Source organism: Austrofundulus limnaeus, unplaced genomic scaffold, assembly GCF_001266775.1.
Source record: "Austrofundulus limnaeus strain Quisiro unplaced genomic scaffold, Austrofundulus_limnaeus-1.0 Scaffold266, whole genome shotgun sequence".
Taxonomy (NCBI): domain Eukaryota; kingdom Metazoa; phylum Chordata; class Actinopteri; order Cyprinodontiformes; family Rivulidae; genus Austrofundulus; species Austrofundulus limnaeus.
Window position 1 is genome coordinate 528,651 of NW_013952668.1, and position 10,020 is coordinate 538,670.

Here is a 10,020-nt window from a genome sequence, read left to right on the forward strand (position 1 = left end):
GGTTAAAAAGTGAATTTTGCACAAGTTTTGTGCAGAAAAGACTTATGGTTTGGAATTGTCTGAATTATCACTGAAGTGGTTGCTGGACTAATCATCATTGTGAAGGATGTTTATAYACCCACATTGTTGTTTTAATACAATTTTATTAAACAACTATTAATGGACATAAAGTCAGTTTAAAGCTTRACACTTACTGTGTTATGTCCTAAAAGTGAGGTTTTTTTTTTAATAAATAGGGCACACCAAAAAAAACAAGCCTTTGTAATAAAATAAATATTTTAATAAAACTTGCTAATCTGRTTGTATGGTTAATGTAAATGAAATAAAAATAAATAATTAGCATTTACATTGTTTGAACTCTCAGCCTAAACCRAAATAAGTTTTGTCAGGTTAAAATCAACCAAACATTTTAGGCCATTGTAGTTAAATTTTATTAAATGTGTATAAAAATACAACTTTATAGTTAAATTCAAGCTGGCAGGCCTCAGCAACCAGTTTTACTTGTGTCTCTGTCTTTCAGGACAGTTTTCATTGAGTAACTGTTGACACTTTGATCTACAGTAACTGATGGAATTCTGTCCACGTGAAATCACAACTCTTATTTTTTGACTCTCAGGACTGAGAGAAATGAACCACAACCCAAAGACATCCAGAAGTGAGCGGCAAAGCAGCAAATATAAGCAGAGTGATTTATTGGAGTCCAGAGGGGAAAAAAAATCAATCAGGTAAGGGAAGAAGAAATTCCATTTCCCAATAAGCTTTGAGGTCTTGATGTGAATTCAAAACATCAGACAATGAGGGTCTGTTTCTCTCCTCCAGGCCACAGCTTTGGATCCTTTCAAGAGCCATCATGTTGTGCCTGATGAAGGAGAAATAATGGCTTTACTTCCTCATTCTGGTTCTGGCAGTGTCCCTGTCCTGCTGTCCATCTCCTGCCAGACAACGGTCAACGGGGCTAAAAGCCTCTTTACATGAAGTAGAATCCTCCTTCTAATTGGCTACCACATTAGGAATAAGATCAAATCCCCTCTCCTACACCCGGTGCCTCCTGTTGACTCGTTCATGGACGGCTTCCTGCGATTATTATAAATGACTGATGCTGCCATCTTATGGGAGATGGCAGGATTATCTTGTAGAGGCAGACGAAACACTGAAATGAAGGATGTCTGCACCAACGATCACACAACCTCAAATCTAATGTACAAACACACACTCAGCATGGTGATAAGCACACCACCACAATGGCAAAGCAATGCAAGTCCATCCATCCATCCATCCATCCATTTTCTGTACACGCTTCTTCCTTTTCAGGGTTGCGTGGGTCCCTGGTGCCCATATCCAGCAGTCACAGTGCGAGGGGCGGGGTACACCCTGGATAGGTCGCAAGTCCATCACAGCAATGCAAGTCATGACTCGTAAACTCAAACAGCTCAGCATCCAAACCTGATGAGAAATTATTTGACTGAAAATACAACCAAGTTCTTTTATCGCACAAAGTTGGAGACACCTACCGGAAATGATTGTGTAGCATCACTTCTGCCACCAGTGCAACATCTCTGACCAATCAGACACAAGAGATCTGAGGGTGCGTCTTTTTATGTGTGAAATGTTCGTATCTGAAACAGACGGAAATCAAAAATGATGTCTAGATGCAGAAAAAAGAAGAGTTTATTGAAAGGTGAGCCAGAGATGCTTCAGGTGGGGCYTAAAACTGTATTTTTAAAATGTTTTGATGAGTGTTTACATCTACAGGTGACAGAAATGGAAGACACTTTTACAGCTTACATTGTGTTGAGGTTGTTTGGATCATGGTTTTCAGGTGTGTTAAATGACATTAGATGTAAGTCAGTTTTATCATTCAGCTTTGTACCATAAATGTTCAGATATATAGTGTATTTTTTGTACATTCCAATGTGTGTGTGAAACATTGCACACTCAACCTTTTGGAGTGTACTCCCTGTTCATACGTGAGGCCCCAGATCCTTTATATCAGGATTATACCTAAAATATTATTTCTTACAACAGCAAAACAGCAAGCTGGCAGGAAACAAATGTGTACAGGGTAACGCAACATCAGCACAGAGTTAAACACTCAAACGAGTCCAGATTCTAGTCTGCATCCATAATCTGGAAAATATTGCAGGCAGACAATCCACTTTTGTGTGTTTAGTCCTGGATGTTTTCTAAAAAAAACTGCAGATCTGGGAACAGAAGAAATCTTAAAATGCATTTAAGTTCAAAAATAACAGGACACTTTCATGTTTGCCTAAAAACTGCAGCACTCCAGGCAAAGGGCAGMCATGCTGATCCACTCAGTGTGGAGCACATGGACCTCTGAGCATCTAAGACCATCAAAGACCTGCTGCTGCTCAGCCGCAGGTGAAAAGCACCTTTTTTTCATTTTTCACTTACCTGGTGAGGTTGGGAGCTGAGCCCCAAGTGGATTCTGGTGTCAAACTTCCGCCTCGTGTTTGGTGTGGTCTACTCCTGGGACAGTGGCAGGTGGGGAGTTTTACTGGGGCAGGACCTCTGTCAGACGGTAATGCAGGGGTCTTAGGTGAAGCTCAGGACGAACAGAAACATCCTGTGGAGCAGACTGTAGAAGCTCTGCACTGAGTTTTAGTTTTCAGATAACTGAATAAAGTCTCCATCTCCTCACGTGTATTAATGCAAAAATACACATCACTATAGATTTCATCCAATTTCTGAAATGTGTATTTTACTCACCAGGAGTGGGACAGGATGTGCATATTTAAGGCAGGTAATTGTCACACTYCCTGTTTATTTATCATAAATACAGTAGTTGTGTTTTGTTATACCATCAATATATYTATGAATCAAAACATGATTGTCTGTGGCTGGTACCTCTACAAACAAACAGTCCTAGGGACACATGTGAATATGGTARAATAAGTGAGAGGTGGTGACCATTTCATGGCCTTTTGGTTTGAAACAACTGCTGGGTACAAACTAATGATGACTGGGTACAAAGCCACTGATGATGAAGAAGCTAARATACTAAWATTCAGATGATATTCAGTTCTGCTTTCTACTGAAGTGGCAAAAAAAGCGGCAGTACAACATAGAAGGTATAAATTTGACAAGAAGTTGCCGACTCAGCTGTCAGCTCAGAATCAGAAACAACCCCATCATTCTGCTGAGGTGCCGTGAATTTACAGGAAACCAGGACTAAACAGTTTTTGTCATCTAAGAAGCAGTTTAGTTAAAATTTAATAACACGATTAAAAGTTGGACCCCCCACACAGACCAGTGATCCCTGTAACCCAGAGAGGAAGTGGATGGATGGATGGATGGATGGATGACCTGTGCTGTCAATTTCCATCAGCAGACAGTTTTCTCAAGCAAAGGTTGAGATTATATACAGTATGTTTAAGTTCTCTTTTGGTGTCAGCCATGATATTAGTTTTACAAACATGCACCTCTCAGAGGTCTGGCAGCTTTCAATGTCAATGTCAAATTTATTTGTATAGCACATTAATAACAAAAGCTGACCAAAGTGCTTCACAGTTCAGTCAAGACATCAAAAAATAAACAAATAATAGATGCAAATACAGAAACACAATATATGAAAAAAGCTCTAATTGAACCTCCAAATCTTAAACATAAGCCAAAGAAAATAAATGGGTCTTCAGAAAAGTTTTAAAAGCCTCAACATCTCTGCTGACTGAATATTAAGAGGTAAACTGTTCCACAGCTTTGGAGCAGCTATTGCAAAGGCCCGGTCACCTCTGTTTCAGTTTGGATCTAGGAACATCTAACAGGAACTGGTTGGTAGACCTGAGTGCTCTGACTGGAGTGTAGATGTTAAGAAGATCACACAAATATGATGGGGCCAGACCATTAAAAACTTTAAAAGCCATCAATAAAATCTTAAAATCAATTCTCAGGTGAACAGGATGCCAATGGAGAGAAGCCAGGACCGGGGTTATGTGTTCATGCTTTTTAGTACCTGTTGAGCTGCTGCGTTCTGGACAGTCTGTAGGCAATGCAGAGATGATTTATCTAAGCCAGCATACAAAGAGTTACAATAGTCCAAGYGAGTGGTAATGAAAGCATGAATCACCTTTTCAAGGTCTTTAGTGGGAGATACGATTTCACCTTAGCAATTAGTCTTAATTGGAAAAAACTTGATTTTACAACTGAATTAATCTGTTTATCCAATTTAAAAGGCACYGTCAAAAAGAAAACCCAGATTCTTGACAGTAGAATGGCTGTATGAAAATAAAGGGCCAATGTCGTCTGAATTTACTTTACCAAAAGTGATTACTTCAGCTTTCATTTCATTTATTTCATTAACAGGAGAGTGCACATTTCTCAATATTCAAAAGTTAGCAACATGGACCAGATGTGGAAATTAACATAACCCTAGCAAAGCTGTGCCACCTAAAATGAATTAACATAAATGTGGGAAAATCTGTGCTGCCTAAAATTAATTATCATAACTTGTAGGACATACTGTATAAGGCATCATTAGACTGTGACTTGTTACACATGATGTTAGTGACCATTAACAGGCTGCATGTGGGCCTCTTTATAATTTACTGAAGTATAAAAAAACACAAAAAGCCCCTAAAAAATAATGATTTAATACTGCAATAAGGGTGTTTATAAAAATCGTAATGAATCAGACAGAAGGTTTAGGGTTACAATAAATAAAATAATGACATTTTAATGACTATTACATGAAAACAGAGCAACAAAAAGCCTAAAAACAACTCGTAAAAAAGTTCATACTGAAAAAAAAAATCAATAAGAGGAAAAAAACTAGTGTTTATTAAAAACTACATTAACGTGTAACATTAGTCTCTAATATCTCGACTTCTCCAAAGCTGCCTGCCTTTAATGCCCTTGTTCTTTTCAAGCCCCAACACACACACACACACACACACACACACACACACACACACACACCAACAAACACACATCCACACACGCACACACTGCATCCTTTGCTTTACTGATCCATTTCAGTCGTTATTCAGCGCTGTTAGTCCTCACAAAAGGTCACCAGCTGACCTTTACCTCCACTTTCAGGTCCTACAAATCACTACTGAAACAGCTGTTTGTGTTTGTGTGTGTGCACAGGTGTGTGTGTGTGTGTGTTCGTGTCTGGATTCCTCCTGGGTTTTGTGTGTGATCCAGCACTTCAGCAGAACGAAGCTGGCAGACTCATTATCATAGACCTCCACTAAAACAGATAAGGTAGGGATCTATCGGCCTGAGATGATGGGACCTGAGCAGGCTTCTAATGGCTGTGGCGGTTGCCAGGCTGCCCCTGTAAGTGGATTTCTACTGCGATCTGCTGTTTGTTTATTGGAGTGTCTGTTGTTCTGGATGCACTCCATAGAGGATACAAATTGCATTATTCACGGCAGGCAGGCTGGTAATGGCAAGGATGAATGATGGCCCCTATTTCTCTCCTGACAGAGAAGGTCGGGAGAGGAGCTCTATACAATTACACACAAGTTTGTGTTCGATCAGCGGATAGCTACGGGTGAAGTGCTCGCCACACGCTGGAGGACTGAAGGAATAGAGTTTAGGGAATGGAGGGCTCCACTCCCTCGCAGGATTTCAGGGTATGAAGTGCAGCGTTACTAAACGAATTTGCCTTTGCCAAATTACATTCTGAACTCAGATCCCAGGGGATACGTGTTATTTTTTAAGACGTACTATTGATTTATTTTTATTTTTTTCTTGCTAAGTCAATTTAGATTCAGCAAACAACAAGCCGACATAGCAAAATGATTCAAAATGTTTGCTCTGTAATATTTATTTTTTGGACTTTTTCTTGCTTTTCATTTGTCTTCATTACAAAACACAAAGCAGACACTGACATGTGTGATGTGCCAACTTTTCAGTTTGGATTACAGCCATGTGTGGGATTACCACAACATGCCAATAATGGTCATTAAATATTAGATTACACCCAGTCAGATAGGTCTACTTTGGAAATGATGAATGTTCTTGAGTGAAATGTTTTTAGATTTGACCTTTTCTTCTTTTCGTGTGTCTGTGGTTATCACCACCTTTAATCTGATGTCACCCACATCGTCTCCACCTGTGACCTTTAACCCCTTTATTATGTCATCAAATATGCAAACAAACTACAAAACATCAGATAAAAACGAAGCAGGGCATGACAGCTACTTCCCAAAATTCTGCTTTCCATCAATTTCCTTTATCACTACCAAGCCAAACTGAGCCTCCCTTCCCCCAGTCTCCCGATAAACCCCATGGTACAAATAAAAATGAGTCATTGTTTTAGTTGCTTTTGCCCACTGAAATACACAGCTCAGCTGCAGCTGATTAAACTGCAATCAAGTTAAAATTGTATTTAGTATTTTATAACATTCATCCAAATACAAATTTAGAAACAAACATTTGACCTTCATACAGTAGTAAATTATATAAACAAATCACAACTAAAGCTAAAGCAAGCAACTAGAGCTAAAATAGCTCTCTGAAATGGTCAGACAATTGGAGCGCATTATACGGAGAGTCAGTGTTAATACCATAACAGAAGGACATTCCTAAAATGATTTTTGACACATCCAATTTCAGGAATCAGAAAAGTTCAGTTGAAATTTTGGCTGAATTGTTAAGGTCTTTGACATGGAAAGCGAATGGAATTGTTAAACGGGTTGGTGTKTTTACTGGTGTTTTATAGCTTAGCTTGGCGCATCTATCATGTGTGTGTCTGTGTGTGTATTATCACTTGAGCCACTGTTTTTGCATTGTTTATAATGGCAATGTTTAAAATTTGTATGAGCATAATATTATCACCATGTGTGTGACTGACTGCAGTAGAACACTGTACATGAGGCTAGCATTGATTCTGCGAGTAAAGCTAGCACAGGAGTGAGCAATCCTGGTCCTAAAGATCAGCAGACCTGCATGTTTTACTTGTTTCTCTGCTCCAACACACCTGATTTGAATAAATGAGTAATTATCAGGCTTCTGCAGGACTTGGAAAAGGTAATTTAATGACTGAACCAGGTGTGTTGGAGCAGGGAAAAAGGTAAAACATGCAGGGTTGTGGCCCTCGAGGACCAAGGTTGCCCATCCCTGAGCTAGAAGAAGGCTACAGTAAAAGCAAAAATATTTTTTTATAAATGCAGGGATGGGATCTGGGTGGTCCAGTGTCTGTCTCTTGCCACAGATAAAATGTTTGGAGCAGACACTAAATTCATGGTTGCACTTTTTCCAGTCAAATTCTGCTCAACATATTATTTGAATCCAGCTACTGCAACTAATATTGGGAGGAGTGATCAAAAATACTTCTTCCATGTGGGGAAGGCTGTATCTTGAATCACTGTTACAAGTACTGTAGCACAATGTTTTGTGGTCCTTCCAGTGGAGTTTATGCTGTTTTCCTCAATTTATTAAAGTTTAAACAAAGCTCCATTGAAATCAGTGGAGCTGCTACAAGAGTTTGTTTGTGTACTAGTGTTGAGCAAATGTAGTCACGTGACTAGTGTTCCAAAAACAACCTGATTGAAGGTCCTCGTTGTGAAAGAAGCTAGCATTAGCTTCAAGCTAATTAGCTGCTATTATAGAGTATAAACCCCATAAATCGCAAGCATAATTCTAATCTCTTCAGAACGCTCATGCAGGAAAAACACATTTCCTCTGTATATATAAAAATGATTTTACACACCTACAAAAATGCTGAATATTGCAAAAAGAAACAACTTACCACTTTGGACAATATATTTTACTGTATATGTAGATATTTCTTAAGTTTTTATGAGATGCTTGCTTCTTTTATTAGCTTAGTTAGCCCTTCCGGTTTTAGCATAGTTACTTCCAGTTTCACACAAAGTCCTTCAGAATAAAAGTAAACAACCTACTAAAGTGTTTCCTGGCTCCCCTGTTCTCCAAACTTTGAGGCCCGGCAGCTCTCTGTTTACAAGCCTTGTAGTGAGAAACTGTTTTGATTGGTTGCTTCGGAAATGTAGTGTGTTTGAGGAAATGGGAAAAATAGGTTTCATGGTGCAGTCACCACTTCCTGGTCACAAAACATTCTCTCAATGCGCACCAAATGTGTAAAAATGTGCACATTATAGCAAAAATTATTCATCATTAAATCTGGTTTTAACATTACTTTTATAAAGTTTGAAATCCGTGCTGTCCAATCCAGGTCACTGTTTTTTACAGAAGCCCTRTGAAAGCATCACAGCTTTGCTGATCTCAGAGTGTTAAAAGAAAAAAAAAATTCCTGTATCCGCGTCGTGATCCAGAACATCACCAAAATTTAATGGTGTGTTCCTTGGCCCAGTACCCACGTGGTGAAAATGTCATAACAATCTGTCCACAAGCTTTTGAGTAATGTTGTCCACAGACAGAACGACAGACGGACAGACATATGCGACCGAAAACATTACCTCGCCCTTGGCGGAGGTAATAAAAACTGTAAATAACTGCCAGTTTTACAGATACTGTGCAAAAGTTTGGTATGGTAGTAGCCAAGACTCATCCTGAAAACATACTCTGAGCACTAACAGGTTGTTAAAATTCTCCTTACTGACAAGTGAAATGACACCAGATTTCACGTCAACATCCACCATTCTGTCCATTTAAAACTCAGGCATTCATGCCTGTCATGAGTGACAGTTAAAATGCATTCTTCATGGAAAGCTAAGGTTTTAATTTAGATTGTTTTTTTATGTGTAATATGAGTTTCATATTTTTTATGTTTTTTTTTTCTTCTGAAAAAACAATTTATCACTCCCAGGCACAGCCTGTTACGGTTTGTGGCATGGTTGACCCAGGAAGCAGACAAACAGAAAATTATTTATTAATGAAGAAAAATGCTGACAGGGCAGCTAAAAAATCTCAGCAAAAACACTGTAACATGGAGGACAAACCAAAAGTGAGCCACAGAAGGCAGAATGAACCAACAGGTGAGGACAGGACACAGGATGTAAAGGTGAATAAAAGAAGATACAATTAGAAACACCTGGGAAAGAGATGTTGATCAGGTGTGCAGGGAGGAGCTGGGAAAGAATACAGAGAAATGAACACAGAAAGTCAAACACAAAACCTTACAGATCCAAAACTTCAACATCCATCCAAGATCCAAAACTTCAATTTCCATCCAAGTCATATTTTTGGTGTGATTTGATTGATTAAAGAAAACTACAACGTCACCTACAAAATCTACTGGTGATTTAAGCCATCACCAGTTCTGCATGTTTCCCTTACCAGCAACTTTGAAGCAATTATTTCATCTGGACCAATCAGGAACTACCCTCAGGCTGGACCACTCTCCTAAAATCAGACCCAACAAACAACTGACAAAGCAATAAATCAGGGGAACCTCTGGGCCACAGGCAGTATGTGGTCCTCAGAACCTTTAACCAGCCTGCCATGCAGTTTTCAACAAAATCATTTAAGTCTGGGTAAAATATCAAAAACATTTTGGTGGTAAAATTTACATTACTGCATAACCTGGGCCAGTATGAGCTAAACAAGTGGTCAGAGTTAAGGCTGGTTTACACTTTGAGTCACACGTCTTGTTCACCCTGCTGAGTGACAAAAAATTGCGCAACTTCCACCTGCTGTCCCGCTGCTATCCCCCCGGTGACCTCCATCGTGTACRCTGCTCCCAGTTAGAACTCTGCCATGCAGACATTGCAGCTCATAGCATAGGATTGGTTAGACCTTTGTGAGGAGCTGGGCCACTCCAGAGCTGGACTCAGAGCGGAGCTTCCTTCTGCAGGTTATTTTGTTTATGATTTGTTTTGTCTAAAGCCTGTTGTTAAAAGAGCTAGAAGAGCAGCTGGTTTGATCCTATTGAACGTGAGCATGAAGCTGATTTTCACTCTTTTATTTCCATCACCACCATTAACAACAGCAACAAAAAAAGTTTTTCCTCTTCGAACTCTTCACATAACACATGAATGTTGAGTAAAAAAAAAACACAATATCCAGCCATCATTATTATTGTTGTTTTCCTACTTATATGAGCTGTGAGAGGGCAGAGGAAGGAATCTTTAA

At 39.2% G+C, this 10,020-nt stretch overlaps 1 long non-coding RNA gene across 1 annotated transcript; it reads right to left on the bottom strand.

Moving 5' to 3' along the window:
- Positions 1-1,324: 1,324 nt before the first annotated feature.
- LOC106526241 (uncharacterized) lies at positions 1,325-7,918 on the bottom strand. Its single transcript, XR_001311230.1, has 4 exons — positions 7,872-7,918; positions 2,413-2,529; positions 1,512-1,616; positions 1,325-1,443 (listed from the first exon to the last, which is right to left on the bottom strand). It is a non-coding gene; the product is annotated as an uncharacterized LOC106526241 (long non-coding RNA).
- Between the last annotated feature and the right edge of the window lie 2,102 nt (positions 7,919-10,020).